This window comes from Notamacropus eugenii, chromosome 3 (genome assembly GCF_028372415.1).
Source record: "Notamacropus eugenii isolate mMacEug1 chromosome 3, mMacEug1.pri_v2, whole genome shotgun sequence".
NCBI classification, from domain to species: domain Eukaryota; kingdom Metazoa; phylum Chordata; class Mammalia; order Diprotodontia; family Macropodidae; genus Notamacropus; species Notamacropus eugenii.
Genome location: NC_092874.1, coordinates 284,401,977 through 284,418,695, shown reverse-complemented (window position 1 = coordinate 284,418,695; position 16,719 = coordinate 284,401,977).

Genomic DNA, 16,719 nt, shown 5'->3' with positions numbered 1-16,719 from the left:
CCATCTATGAGAGAACTGGCAAGGGTCTCTATGCAGTAGGGAATGCTGGAGGAGTCTTGAATGTTCTTCTGAAAGAGGCTAAATGGTAGGAGAGTAAACCTTTGGTGGGATAATCAAAAAGTGTATTAGTGACCTAAGGGCAAGATGGGGTTGGGTGTGGGGGGTAGAGATAGGAGAAGAACGGTGGTTTTTCTAAATTCCGCCGTTTCCTAACCATTCAGCAATAGTCACTTTATCTCTCTGTTGACAAAATCTCACTGCTCCAAAAGGGGGATTTCCATTTCCCACGTTTTGTTTCAATTTGCAAAGAACCCTAGGCCTGGAAAGTCAGAAAATTCTTGGTCCTGCCTACCAACTATTCAGAACAGATGGAGATCTATGTTCCCATTCTTTTTCTCAAAGACCTCTAGGGAAGGGGAAGTCATGACCTTTCTTTAGATGTCTGGGCCAACGGGCTTTATCTTCATGAAAGGGTCTAGCTTTAAAGCTCCCAACCAAGAGGATCAGTAACAGTAGATTATGTTTATAGGGCATTGTGTAGACACTTGCCAAAGTATTTCTGGAATATATTCACAGGATCAGTTTAGCAGGAATAAACGGATGACTTGGCCGTTCCTCACTCCTTTCTATTTTTGCTATTCAAAATAAATTTGCTGCATTGCCAAATCCAAACTGTATGTGTACATATGTATGGAATTAAAAGGTGTCCAATGAACTCATGGTTCACAAGAGTTACTTCACCATATAACTTAGCCCCGCTATCATGAAAATTATCCATGGGGAGAAAAACAACTTTGGGCTCACATCAATTTCCAAATCCACTGTCATTTGGCAAAGTCTTTTACAATAAGGAAATTTGGAAGAAGTGTAGTGGACAGTACCATGGATGTGGAGTCATTATTACTTAACCTGTCTGAGTGTCAGTTTCCTCATTTGCAAAATAGGAGTGATAATACCACAAATGACCAAAGGATGCAAAGTACTTTGAAAATCTTGATGTTTATAAATATGAGATATTTATTAACATAAGGAAATATAATGGCAAACCATATTGCCTTTTGAAAAATAAGAGACTAGGAAGTCAATAGGAAAATCCTATCTACTTAAGACAAGTGAAAATAATAGGAATTAAACAGGTCAATGGGCCATTAAAAATAATAGGATAAATAATAAAGAAAGGTGAATTGTTTTGATAATTCTAACCCAGACTTTGGAATACTTTTCCTCATATGCTACAGCTGAAATGCTGGAATAAAGTTCAGTTAAATTTATCAAACATCTATTGAAAGTTTATTATTTTCAAGGAAGATACAAAGATGACCAAGAAATGGGTCAGACCTTAAGACAATCATGATTTAGATTCCTTTCTTAAAGGTGAAAGTGAGATGGATAAAGTGTCCTGAGAGTTCCCGCAAGGGAAGGAACAATTCTGACCAGGGAAATCAGGGAGCATTTCCTAGAGGAGGCGGTATTTGAGAAGGGCCTTGAACTAGACTGCCTGTTCATTGTTTTACAACAATTTTATGATTTGTAATGAGAATACTTAGTAGGAAAAGTGCTTCAGAAACAAGACATATCTCATGTGTAAGCAGAGCAGGAACAACTACATGGGATTTGAGAGGAGCCAAAAGTCTCCCAAAGAGAATCTTAAATCCTCTCATTAGTCACTCCTTTGGCATAATCTAAGAAGGGCTCTGTTACAATGCAAATTTGTTATCTGAGAGAGTTAGCAACTTATCATCATTATCCTCCATTAACTGCTCTAAATGAATAACTTTATCACATTAGCCAGCCTAACCAGCAGTTGTCAGACAAAGAAAAAGAAAGGTACAGGACAGGTACATTCAGATGGAGGAGAGGGGGAGGACAGGGAAAGTTCTGGAGCATGTGCTGCCACCCAGGGTGGTCCACTTGCTAACGTAGTAGTAGGGAACTCCTGAGCAGCCAGGGCACAATAAGATGACACTGAGTGTGTACAAAGAGATGGAAAAAACCAAGTATACAGTTCACCACAATTTTTCCAAGGGCCATTCTTGATAAAATGTACTAAGGGTATAATAAGATCCTTTCCTCAGGGTACTATGTTGATAAATATTTCTGAAATACACAAAGGCAAATATTTAATTTGACTCGTAATAATTCAATCGAAAAGAAGGAGTTTTGTGTAGAGAAAAGGTACTATGAGCAAGAGAAAGGGGTGGTATTTTATTTCTGCTATGAATGGAGAGTTTTTGATGACTTATAAGAATTTTGTAACATCCATGTACTGTAGATAAATTATAAATTTAGAAAAGAATAAGGAAAATGAGTCCAAAACCCATTCATGTGACATTAATTCCCACATGTGGACCAATGGAAAGGCCAACACAAAACTGTAAAATAACTTAGAAAAATTTACATGACTAAGCAAAACCGATATTAACAAACCAGTTCTTCTTTTTCTATAGGACTTGAAACTCGCTAACCTAATAGTAGCAATTTTCTCATGCCCCTAAGACCATTTTCACATCCCACATTTTGCCAGTTTGGTACTTCCTTCCTTATTGCTTAAAAGATTGTCAGATATTTTGAAAGGGGGAAAAAAGTCAATAATTATGAATGCATTCAAAATGTCTTTCAAAAATTCTGACATGGCATTGAGAATGAACATTAATAATTCCCCCTTCTTATGCTGCTTTTAAGGCTTACAAAGTGCTCTTCTTGCCACAAACCTGTAAGTAATATAAAGCTTATGATGCCCATTTTGCAGAAAAAGAAACTGAGACTCTCAGAGGAAAAATGACTTGTCCAGGGGCAGACCAGTTAGTAAGTGTCAGAGCTGGGAGTCCACCTGATCTCTCTTTATTCCCTTTCTGTTCAGTGCAGTTTGGACACTGCCCAACTGCTTCTTATTACAGCTCAGAAACACGTCCATGCGTGTTTGGGGGAGAGAAGAGAAAGGAAGTTTGGGTAACTTGATCTAGAGAAAACTTAGATTTGCATTAAAAATACATCTGTTTTTCTCATTATTTACTTGAAGTGATTAGTTTTTGCTTGATGTAATGAGGGATTTCTCTTGAGTGTTGGTACCACATGTTGGTTCCAAAGGATTCAGAGAAAACATGAAGAAACATTTCTTATACAAATCCATCTCCTTTGTTTTGGTGGGTAAGAAAGCCAAGCCTAGTAAGGTTCAATCATTTGCCCAAGTGAGTTCGACTTGTCCATGACAGAGTTAAGATTAAAACCCATTTTTTGAGAAACCTCATGCCGTTCTAATTCCATTATACCATGTTGCTTCAAAAAACATCTAACTAGTGATAAACTTTCATCTAAAATGCAAAGTCAGCATGATTCATTCTAAGTATTTTACAAGTTTCAGATGAACTGAAAGTGTTTGTCCTAATCCTTGGGAAAAGCAATTTGGATTGGATTCAATTCAACAAGTAATTATTTATGCCAGTTCTCTGCCATGCTGCAGCTAAGTACAAAGGAAATATAAGATACAGCCCCTGATCTTGAGCAGTTTAGTTTGGTCAGGAATATCTTCCAGATGATAATAAAAAATTCCTAGGGAAATCCATAGGAATATGCCAAATGAAATGTGCTCAAAGGCCAACAGATATAGTACAGGCATCGAGTTCTGGGAGTGCCAAGAAGGAGAAAAAAAACCCAATGTTTTCTGGTTGTTTGCTAATGTTTTTACAACTAATTCATAAAAATAAATAAGTTGGGTCTGTCAACATAATAATTAACCTACATTTAATAATTATCTAATATATGTCAGGCACTATGGTAGGCACTGAAGATACAAGAGTGAAAAATCAAAGTTCCTGTTCTCAGTGAGTTTCCATTCTATAAGAGACATAATGTGTAACCAAAGTTGACACAAAATAAACAGTCAGTCAAAAAGCATGTACAAAGCACCTAAAATATACCAGGTATATACCAGGCTAAGTGATGAGAAAGCAAGGAAAGGCAAAACCCAGGCCTTGCTTTCCAGGAGCACACAATTTAATAGGGAAAACCATATACAAACAACTATGGGCAAACACGACTTATTACAGATTAAATTGGAGATAATCTCAGAAGGAAGACAGTAAGATTAAGGAGACTGAGAAGAGCTTCTTAAGAGAAGAAGGTGGGATGTTAAATAAGATTTGAAGAACGCCAGGGAAGCTGGAGATGAGGAAGGAAAGAGTGCCAGACACCAGGAGAAGGAGTCAAAATGCTTGAGTGGGGAGATGGAGTAGCATAAGAAGGGGGAATTATTAATGCTCATTCTCAATGCCATGTCAGCAAGGAGGCCAGTGTCACAGGATCACAGTTTATATGAAGGGGAGTAAGATATAAGAAGAGCAGATAGGTAGGAACAGGTCAGGTTTATGAACGACTTTAAAAACTAAATAGGATTTTATGTTTGATCCCGCAAGAAATAGGGAGCCACTGGAGTTTATCAAATAAGGGTATAATAGAGTGACCTGCACTTTAGGAAGATCCATTTTATATCTGATGGGATGGTGTAAAGAGAAACTTGAAGTAGAGACAGCAACCAGAAAGTTCCTGCCATAGTCCAGGCACAAGATGGTGAAGGCCTGCACCAAGGTGATGGCCTGTACCAAGTGATGGCCTGCACCAAGGTGATGGCAGCCTCAAGAGTGGGGGAGTAAAAAAGAGATGGTACAAAGGACTTGACAACTGATTGGATATGGGAGGAGGGTGAGAGAGAATGAGAAATCAAGGATGACCTCCAAGCCTGGTTGACTAGAAGGATGTTGGTGCCCTGGACAGGAACAGGGAAGTTAAGAAGACTTATGGACTAGAGAGGAAAGAATGAATTCCATTCTGGACAGGTTGAATTTAAGATGTCTCTGAGGGTTGGCAAGAGAAGGTGAGCCGGGGAAGGACCAGAACATTCCAGTCTCAAGGTACCCAACAAAGTGATGAGCTGCTTCTGGGAAGTCATCGTTGTCTTCGTTCCCTGCTTTATCCCCAAAAGTCCCAATGGGGTGTGACATCACCATACAAACACTGTCACTTTGGGATGATTACTACACTGGTCCAGCTCATCCCTCTCTTTGGACCACAATTGAAAAATGAAATCATCTGGTATCTCCATATCACTGGTCTTCAAGTAGGGGACGATCTGTGCAAATTTTTTTTGTGATCTTGATAAAGAATATAAATCCTCTAGACATGAAAACACCTCTTAATCCAAAGACTGTCAACTCTTATGTTTAGAGATCAGCTGTCTTAAACAGTTACGCTATACTTGAATTTTTTTTTTTTATTATTAAATTTATTTATTTAACTTTTAACATTCATTTTCACAAAATTTTGGGTTACAGATTTTCTCCCCTTTTATCCCCTCCCCCCCCAAACACCAAGCATTCTAATTGCCCCTATGACCAATCTGCTCTCTCTTCTATCCTCCCTCTCTGCCCTTGTCTCCATCTTCTCTTTTGTCCTGTAGGGGCAGATAGCTTTCTATACCCCTTTACCTGTTTTTCTTATTTCCTAGTGGCAAGAACATTACTCGACAGTTGATCCTAACACTTTGAGTTCCAACTTCTCTTCCTCCCTCCCTCCCCACCCCTTCCCTTTGGAAGGCAAGCAATTCAATATAGGCCATATCTGTGTAGTTTTGCAAATGACTTCCATAATAGTTGTGTTGTATAGGACTAACTATATTTCCCTCCATCCTATCCTGTCCCCCATTACTTCTATTCTCTTTTGATCCTATCCCTCCCCATGAGTGTCGACCTCAAATTGCACTCTCCTCCTCATGCCCTGCCTTCTATCATCCCCCCCACCCTGCTTGTCCCCTTATCCCCCACTTTCCTGTATTGTGAGATAGGTTTTCCTACCAAAATGAGTGTGCACTTTATTCTTTTCTTTAGTGGAATGTGATGAGAGTAGACTTCATGTTTTTCTCTCACCTCCCCTCTTTATCCCTCCACTAATGAGTCTTTTGATTGCCTCTTTTATGAGAGATAATTTGCCCCATTCAATTTCTCCCTTTCTCTTCCCAATATATTTCTCTCTCACTGCTTGATTTCATTTTGTTTTAAAGATATGATCCCAACCTATTCAATTCACTCTGTGCACTCTGTCTCTATGTATGTGAGCGTGTGTGCATGTGTAATCCCACCCAGTACCCAGATACTGAAATGTTTCAAGAGTTACAAATATTGTCTTTCCATGTAGGAATGTAAACAGTTCAGCTTTAGTAAGTCCCTTATGACTTCACTTTGCTGTTCACCTTTTCATGGTTCTCTTCATTCTTGTGTTTGAAAGTCAAATTTTCTTTTCAGCTCTGGTCTTTTCATCAAGAATACTTGAAAATCCTCTATTTCATTGAAAGACCATTTTTTCCCCTGAAGTATTATAGTCAGTTTTGCTGGGTAGGTGATTCTTGGTTTTAGTCCTAGTTCCTTTGACTTCTGGAATATACTGTTCCATGCCCTTCGATCCCTTAATGTAGAGGCTGCTAGATCTTGTGTTATCCTGATTGTATTTCCCCAATACTTGAATTGTTTCTTTCTAGCTGCCTGCAGTATTTTCTCCTTGACCTGGGAACTCTGGAATTTGGCCACAATGTTCCTAGGAGTTTCTCTTTTTGGATCTCTTTCAGGCGGTGTTCTGTGGATTCCTTGAATATTTATTTTGCCCTCTGGTTCTAGAATCTCAGGGCAGTTTTCCTTGATAATTTCATGAAAGATGATGTCTAGGCTCTTCTTTTGATCATGGCTTTCAGGTAGTCCCATAATTTTTAAATTGTCTCTCCTGGATCTATTTTCCAGGTCTGTTGTTTTTCCAATGAGATATTTCACATTATCTTCCATTTTTCCATTCTTCTCTCTTTGTTCTGTGATTTCTTGGTTTTGCATAAAGTCATTAGCCTCCATCTGTGCCATTCTAATTTTGAAAGAACTATTTTCTTCAGTGAGCTTTTGAATCTCCTTTTCCATTTGGCTAATTCTGCTTTTGAAAGCATTCTTCTCCTCATTGGCTTTTTGAACCTCTTTTGCCAATTGAGTTAGGCTAGTTTTTAAGGTGTTAATTTCTTCAACATTTTTTTGGGTCTCCCTTAGCAGGGAGCTGATCTGCTGTTCATGCTTTGACTTCATGTCTCTCATTTCTCTTCCCAGCTTTTCCTCCACCTCTCTAACTTGATTTTCAAAATTCTTTTTGAGCTCTTCCATGGCCTGAGCCCATTGGGTGGGCTGGGACACAGAAGCCTTGATTTCTGTGTCTTTGCCTGATGGTAAGCATTGTTCTTCCTCATCAGAAAGGAAGGGAGGAAATGCCTGTTCGCCAAGAAAGTAACCTTCTATAGTCTTATTTCTTTTCCCTTTTCTGGGCATTTTCCCAGCCAGTGACTTGACCTCTGAATATTTTCCTCACACCCACCTCACCTCCTGATCCTCCCAGCCCGTGTTTGTGGTCTGAGATTCAAATGCTGCTTCCAGCCTCAGGGCTTTTGGCGGGGGCAGGGCTGCTATTCAGTATGAGATTATGATCTGGTGCTGAGATCGGGGCAGGGCCACCTCTCAGGCTCAGTTCCCTCAGGGGGTTTATGCGCAGACCTTCCGCAATAGATTCAGGCTCCCGCCGGCTTGGGGAGCCCCTGTCTGCAGCTGCCTCTCAGCTTCTACCTCCCGGGGGGGGGGGCCTGAATTATGGGGGCACCCCACTCCCCTCTCGACCCGCCAAAGAGACTCTCTCACCCACCCCTGTCACCTGTGGGTGGAGGGACTTGTGCGGCCGCTGGAGATCCCGTCCCTGAAGCCTGCTCGGATCTGTTTCTCTCGGTGCCGCAGCCGTGGCCGCAGCAGGTCTGGGCTGGGCTTTGTGTCTGCAGCGCGACGGACCTTTTGCGAGAGGTTTGCAGATCCCTCTGTGGGTGGAGGGACCCGCGTGGCCGCTGGAGATCCTGTCTGTGAAGCCTGCTCGGATCTTTTCCTCTCGGTGCCGCGGCCGCGGCAGGGCTGCACTCAGCTCCCAGTCCCGGCGCCCAGTCCGCAGCGCGAAGGACCCCCCGCGAGAGGTTTGCAGGTCTCTCTGGAACAGAAATCTCCCTCGCTCCAATGTTCCGTGGCCTCTGGGTGCGGAATTCGCCGTGAGTTACTTCCCTGTAGCCATTCTATGGGTTGTGGGTTCAGAGCTATGTGTATGTGCGTCTTTCTACTCCGCCATCTTGGCTCCGCCCTCTATACTTGAATTTTTACCTTATTTTAAACAACACTTTTTGTTACATACTTTAAAAAAAAGTACTCTATTAAACAACATACCTACTTTACCTGAAGTACACTCCAAACACATTAAAGTATATGGGCTCTTCTGATGCAGAAATATATGACTTTAAGTGGGATATATTATTATATTATTCTCTTTCCATGGCTTCACTCTTTCTCCTCCCCCTTTTTACCACATTTAAAACAAATCACATAATTCAGACTCCTGCAGCAGGATGAATGTTTTGTTAATCATCAGAAGACCATAAGAAAAACTTATCCTAAAGATACTGCAGTTGTAACAAACTATATTTTCCAAAGAATTTAAAATTAAATTTCTGTCTCCCTTTGGAAGAAATTTTTTTCTGCTTTCTATAGAAAATAAAACAAAAACAAAAGATGTCCATGAGACATTCATCTTAAGATGTCAAATAGGTATTTGGAGATGTAAGACTGGAGATGAAGAGAAAGATTTGGGCTAGGCAAACAGATCTGAGAATCATCTGCATAGAGCTGATAACTGAATATGTGGGAGCTGATGAGATCACCAAGGGAAGTAACACAGAGAAAGAACAGAAGAGAGACCAAGAAAAAGCCTTGGATACCCATAGGTAGTCGGCATGAAATTCATGGAAGGAGATCCAGCAAAGGAGACTGAGAAGTGATCTAACAGGTAGAATGAGAACCAGGAGAGGGCAGTCTCATGAAAATCTAGAGGGGAGGGAGGATTGAGGAGAAAAGAGTGATTGCCACTGGCAAAGGCTGCAGAGAGGTAAAAAAAGATGAAGACAGAAAAGATCATTGGTTTTGGAAGTTAGGAGATCACTGACAATGTTGGAGAAAAATGTGAGGTGAATGATGAGGTAAGATGCCAGACTGAAGAGAATTCAGAAGAGTGAGTGGAAAGTAGATAAGAAATCGAGGCACCTATTGTACCAAGTCAGCTTGTGGAAAGGCTGCTAGTAGCAGGGAACGATCAAGAAAGCTCTCAGCAGCAGAATGATCTCCAAAGCTGTCTGAACAGATGTTTCATTTAAATGGAATGAGCTGCAATAAATAAACACATTAAAACCTTGAACACATTCTTCTGCTGGACACTTCTGTGTCTTTGTTGACTTCAGATCCCTGCACTAAGAAAAGCTGGGAGGTATAAAGCTTTCTCCTTCAAGCATAATGTTGCTGTTTTGGGGGGAAAACACAGACAAAGCTCGTGCAGGGGAAACTGGAAGGTAGGACTGACCTCATATTCTCACAGATAAAAACTGTGCAAACTTATAGGAAGTTGAGTGAGGCAAACTGCCTTGGGTTCTAGTAAAGTCAGCTGAGGATTTTGTAGTAACAACCTGGATACCTCCATGTTCCCACTGCCTTTTCTACATAAGTTTTTTGTCTTTCAGCTAGGTCTCCACAGAGTTAAATGATACCAAGTTTATTCTCCCTCTTCCCCTACTTCTCTCAGAATCAGGGGTAACTATCACAGTTTCCATCTAGGTAAAAGCTTTCTCACATTCCTCATATTCACAAGGCATATTTTCTTCTATGGCACCATATGCCTACCTTCTAAACTTTTACTTGTGGTAGTAACCCACACTGAGGATGCCTGATTGAGACAAAGTACTCTGAGATGGCTTGATTTGGTCGTGGCTAGTGTAGATTTGACCCACACTCTTGGACTCTGCCTATTAAAGGGAGCAAAGAGATCTGCTGGAATTCCGAGAAAGATAGCTGAAGGTTCTTTAATATCTGTTGAGACTTAAGCAAGAGGTATATCCTCAGGGGAAAACCCTTAATGGGAGCAAAGTTTTGAATGATTTTGAGGAAGTAACCTAATATTAAATGTTATCAAATATCATATTGAGATCCACAGGATTTCCCAATCATTTAGTCTCATAAGACTGTCAGAAAAGGAAATGAAGTTAGATTGGCATGACTTGTTCTTATGAACTCATACTGGCTCCCAAACTATTCCTTTAATAATCTGTTCTAGAATTTTATCTGAAATTGAATCAAACCTTACATTTTGAGGAATCTATATAAAACCAGAGTATAGGATGCTGGGTCTTGGGATACACCAAGAATTTATAGACCCAACTAACAACTATGGGCACCAATGAGTATCTGGCTCCTTCCCTACACAGTTTGCCTTTCAATTTGGGGGTCCTGAGAGTCTAACAATAGGTGTCACTGAGACAGAACAAAATGCTGGTCATAAAACCAGAACTGATTCTTATGCGGAGGAAATAGGAAAGATGTCTAAGATGCTGACATGGTTGAAGAGAGTTTTAAAAGGACACAGAGATAAAAAGTGAAGCTATGTAACTGAGGACAATACAGAATATCTTATTATATCTGTTGATCTCTTGATTGTGTAAACTGACCTCTTGAACCCAAGTGTACAACTGGACATCTCTCCCCATTCAATTTCATCTTACTAAACTTGACCCAATACTGTAGCTGATCTAGTTCTTTATGAATCTAGATTCCGTCATTTAATATGTTTGTTAGTTATTCCAGTTTTGTGTCATCTTCAAATGTACTAAGCAGGCCATCTATGTCTTTTGTTGAAGTATTGATAAAAATGATAAAAGCAAGACTGGAAAGAGTGCTGATTTGGAGGCAGAGGACTTTGGCTCAAAACCCAGTTTGACCACTTTATTACCTGTGAGATCTTGACCAAATCACAACCTCTCTAGGTCTCAATTTCTTCATTTATAAAAGAAGAGGGCTGTACTAAGTCTAGAGCCCCTAAAAACTGTTCCAGTTCTAAGTCTACGATCCTGTAAAAATAGTGCCCCAATGGCTAATGCTTGGTGTGAGTGGAAGCTTGTGATGAAGTCCAAGGACAATAAAACCTGGAGGGGGTGTCTCTGGTAGCATGTCTTAGAGCTCTGTCCCTGGTCCTGTGATATTCAACATTTTTATCACTGTTTTAAATGAAGGCATAGTTAGTGTTCTTGTCAAATTTGCCACGGATGCAAAGCTAGAAAGGCTAGATGACATACTATATGACAGAACTGGTGTCCAAGAAGATCTTGTTAACTTGTATGAACCGATACAGAGTGAAGTGAGCAGAACCAGGGGAATAATTTATACTATATCAACAATATTATAAAGTTAATCATCTCTGAAAGACTTAGCAATTCTGATCAACACAATGACCAACCACAATGCCAAAGGACTTATGATGAAACATGCTATTCACATAGAGAGCTGATGGATTCAGTGGAGGAATTTGAAGCATATTTTCTTTTCTTTTTTTTGACAAGGCTAATGCAGGAATTTGTTTTGCATGATTGTACATATATTTAATGTGCTTTGTTTTTCTTGCCTTCTCACTGACGGAAGGAGGGGGCAGGGAGAGAATTTAAAACTGAAAATAAAATAAAATTGAATTTTTAAAAATTAGACTGAAGTAGTAGGCAGAAGTTGCTGAGAATAAAAATAAATATACAGCCTAGCACTTCAGAAAACAGCTACACAAATACGAACAGGGAAACATGACCAGAAAACAGAGCATGCAAAAATGATCTCTGAGTACTAGTTTATGAGATCCCTTCCAATCCTATGATTCTATAAATATGAATCTACCTTAGCTTTCAGTACAGAGCAGTGAACAAACTAGGTGCTTAGTATTTGTGGAATACATAAATGAATGATTGCCAGGTACTGTTGTATTTAAACTTACATATTATAAGGGAAATTCCATTGTTAAAATTTCATTTCTCTTGTATCCCCAATACTTTTTAGCATGGGCATAAGCTGAAGGGCTTGGGAAAACTCATTCTTAATTGATTTAAGAGTTTTTTGAGGATTTTTTTGTTTGTTTGTTTAGTGCAGAACCCTTTAGCTTTGCTACCAATTGTCTAAGTATTTTTCATGGGCTTTTATCTATGTTAAGTTTTCGTATCTATTATTTGTCAAAGAACCCAGTTCCAGTTTTAATGGTATTGGGAAACTGGAGTGGGAGTCAGGAGGTGTAAGCTAGAGGATCTAGGGTGAATCTCCTGACAAAGAGAAATGGATATTCACAATAATACACATCTTTATATAGTCAATATGGGAATTTGTTTTGCTTGACCGAAAGTATTTGTTACAAAGGTCTCATTTTTTTTCCTAGTGGGGCAGGGTAGAAGGTAGAAAAAATAAACGCTTGTTAATTGACAAATTTTTTAAAAAAATGTGATATTGATTCCATTTTTGGACCTACCACTGGCTATCTTATCTTGGGCAAATCACTTAAGTTCTCTGGGGCTCAGTTTTATTACTTATTAAAGGAGAGGGCTAGACTAGATTATATCTAAGTCTCTTCTAGTTCTAAATATACCATGCCTGATCTAGTCTCTGGGGCACCCTTCAATTATGTTTGGGTTTATTCCAATTTTTACAATGAGTCCATACTAGAAAATACAAAAAGTAGAACTGATCTGCATAATTCATTGGAATCTCTTGATCTTGCAAATAATATTACAGAATAACCAGTTTAGGTAAATATTTTAGCACTTTGCTCTTATCCCAAGATAAGCAGAATCTCTTATTCCAAGAGATAAGTGGAATAACCAAACCAAAGCCGTAGGATTTCCTACTCTTTTGAGATGTCAGGTTTCTCCGTTTCTTTAGGAAATGAGATTTCTAGGGCTGGGTTAGCTAAATGAAAAATGACCCCCCTCCCATCTAGACCCTAAGTTGAATGGGAAGAATTATTTTAAATGACTAACATCTATTTTTTAAAATAGTTTTAATTACGCCACAGTAATTGTTCCGTTACTACCCCTTGGCATTTCTTTAAAATTGTAACTGTTCTTGGAGATGATTTCTTTATCAATATTTCACAGAAATGGCATACTTTATAGAGAAAATAGGAGTTTAAGTGAATGCCATATATGTAGAATACAAACAAATGACTGATGAATCATATCATGATACAGCATGTTTTTCTTCTTTTTAAATTTTAATTATATTTTTTCAATTAACAAATATTTTCTCTCCCTCCCACATCTTCCCATTGAAGAAAAAAAGACAAGAAAAAGAAAACCCTTGTAACAAATATGCATAGTCAAGCAAAACAAGTTGTGACACAGTCAAGCTCAACAAATTCTTACACTGTTCATGTCTAAAAAATATCTCTCATTTGAAATCATTTGTCTTCTCTTAAAAATCCGAAATTGCTCCTACATTTTTTGTCTTGAGGAAACCCTATAAAACAAATCACATTAGCTGAGTGATTCTACTCAATTAATGCAAATTCGCATGGTGAATTCTGAGATGCATCTACATTTTCCCCACAATACTCAGTTGGGCAATATTCAAGGAACTTCCTTAATTTTAACTTCAAAATCTAAAACAACTTCTCTATACAAATTGTAAAGACTCTTTGTTTCTAACAAGGCAGGGGATTCACTTAATTTTGTTATATACATACTGAATATCATTTGGTATGCTACTTGAATTGAAAGCAGATTTCTTCACACTACTTTTGAAATAATGGTATAAATCCATGCCATTTAGAGGCAATCATGCATAAGGTCACACAGTCCATGGGGTGCAAAATTTGTGACATGATTACTTTTAAAGGAGCATGTGATAATAGTAATGGCCAGATTTTTCTTTGTTCTCAGACAGCCTGAAGAATGGCCATTTTAACTCAATGTGTAAATTTATTTTAGATACGGTTGATACTAAGTGTTTAAAGAAACTCAAAGTAGGCCAAAGCAAGTTGGGTTATTTCAAGATAAGTTCTCAATAAGTTCTAGCTATTTCTCCTGCTCCTCTGGAAAAATAGAAGAAAGGTGAACATGCAAATGTCTAATTCATCCAGATGAGAGTTGAACTGTGGTGGTAAGCTTTTCTTTATTCATTCCATCATTCATATATTTATTGGGTGTCTGCTATGAAAGAATGAATGATAAAGCATTTATTATGAGGTTATGATGTGCCAGATATTGTGCTAAGTGCTGGAGATAAAAATGGAAAGAGAAAACAGTCTTTGCTTTCAAGGAGTTCACTCTCTAATGGGGAGGACAACATTTATCAAAGAGTACAGTTGCAGAACCAATGGAAAGATAATGGCAGTTGAGTTGGGAAATCCCATGAATCTTTAGGATACATTGGTTAGAGGATGTGAGAGGACAGTCTGCCCCACAAAAGTGGCCCATAATTATTGGAAAGGAGGGAGTAACCCAAAGGGGATTCTGAGCTTCTTTTGGGCAGAATAGGAATGAGTGAGTTAGTGTCCAGTCAGGAAGGGAAAGGGGATCATTAATGTATAGGATAGGGATAATTAGGGATACAAATACTCTAGTGTTTGTGCATAACAGATATAAACATTAAATATTTGTTATGTATGAACACTAGATTCACAGATAAAACATGACACTGTCCTTGCCTTCAGGTTTTAGTAGGTAAGAGGGAAAGGAGAGAAAGCCTATAAATGTATAGGAGACATTAGACAGAGTTATTGAGAAGACTCCCAGGGACAGGAATCACTTTCAGCTGGAGGGATTTCTGAGAACTTAATGGAGGAGACTGTTCCTGAACTAGATCTTTGAATAAATGAAGGATTTCAAAAAGTTGAGATATAGAGGAGTCTATAAAGTGAAATACATTGGGGGCAGAGCCAAAATGGCAGAGTAGAAAGATGGACCTGTAGAAGTTCCCCCACATAGCCCATAAAATATCTGTAAAAATGACTTTAAACAAATCTTAGAGCAGCAGAAGTCACAGAAAGACAGAGTGAAAGAGATTTCCAGCCCAGGACAGCCTGGAGGGCCGACAGGAAGGCTCTATCACACTGATGCAGAGCAGAGAGCAGCCCAACATGGGCTGCATGGCAGGGACAGGATTCAGAGCGGGCTTCAGGGAGCCACAGCAGCTGCAGTTCCCAGATTGCTTGGCCCATGGACACCACAGACAGCTTCTAATATCAGTGAGAAATCTCCATCTCCCAGAAGGGAACACAATCTGGACTAAGGGCTGCTGCCACTGCAGTGGCAGCATCCATTTTTGGAACCCTCCACCTAAAGCCCCTGGGGGAACTGAGCAGCTGATTTAATCTCAGCCCTGAGAGCAGAGGTGGTTGTGGAGAGTGAATTCTACTCCCAGATCCTGGACAGAAAATTTTTGGTTGCTCCCAGACCAGTGTGCAGGCCAGGAAAAGAGTAAACTCTTCTACCTTGATTGCACCACCATGGAGAAACTGAGAACTTACAGATCCCCAGAGTATACCCTCCTCTTGACAAAGGACTCAAAAGTCAAGTAACTGACTGGGAAAATGCCCAAAAAAGGGAGAAAAAATAAGACTATAGAAAGTTACTTTCTTGGTGAACAGGTATTTCCTTCCATCCTTTTAGGTAAGGAAGAAATATGCTTACCATCAGAGGAAGTCAAGGCTTCTGCATCCAAAACCTCCAAAATAAATATACAATGGTCTCAGGCCATGGAAGAGTTAAAAAAGGATTTTGAAAATCAAGTAAGAGAGGTGGAGGAAAAATTGGGAAGAGAAATGAGAGTGATGAAAGAAAAGCATGAAAAGCAAGTCAACAGCTTGCTAAAGGAAACTCACAAAAATGCTGAAGAAAATAATACCCTTAAAAATAGGCTAACTCCATTGGCAAAAGAGGTCCAAAAAGCCAATGAGGAGAAGAACGCTTTAAAAAGCAGAAATAGCCAAATGGAAAACAAGGTTTAAAAGCTCACTGAAGAAAATAGTTCTTTAAAAATTAGAATGGAGCAGATGGAAGCTATTGATTTTATGAGAAACCAAGAAATTACGAAACAAAGCCAAAGGAATGACAAAAATAGATGATAATGTGAAATGTCTCTTTGGAAAAACAAATGATCTGGAAAATAGATCCAAGAGAGATAATTTAAAAATTATGGGACTATCTGAAATCCATGATCAAAAAAAGAGCCTACACATTATCTTTCATGAAATTATCAAGGAAAACTGCCCTGATATTCTAGAATCAGAGGGCAAAATAAATATTGAAAGAATCTACCAATCACCTCCTGAAAGAAATCCAAAAAGAGAAACTCCTAGGAATATTGTGGCCAAATTTCAGAGTTTCCAGGTCAAGGAGAAAATATTGTAAGCAGCTAGAAAGAAACAATTCGAGTATTGTGGAAACACAGTCAGAATAACACAAGATCTAGCAGCTTCTACATTAAGGGATCAAAGGTTTTGGAATATGATATTCCAGAAATCAAAGGAACTAGGATTAAAATCAAGAATCACCTACCCAGGAAAACTGAGTAGGGAAAAGAAGGGGGGGGGGAAATGGTCATTCAATGAAATAGAGGACTTTCAAGCATTCTTGATGAAAAGATCAGAACTAGAAAATTTGACTTTCCAACATGAGAATCAAGAGAAGCATGAAAATGTAAACAGGAAAGAGAAATCATAAGGGACTTTCTAAAGTTGAACTGTTTACATTCCTACATGGAAAGACAATATTTGTAACTCTTGAGACTTTTCACAGTATTTGGGTTGTTGGAGGAATTACACACA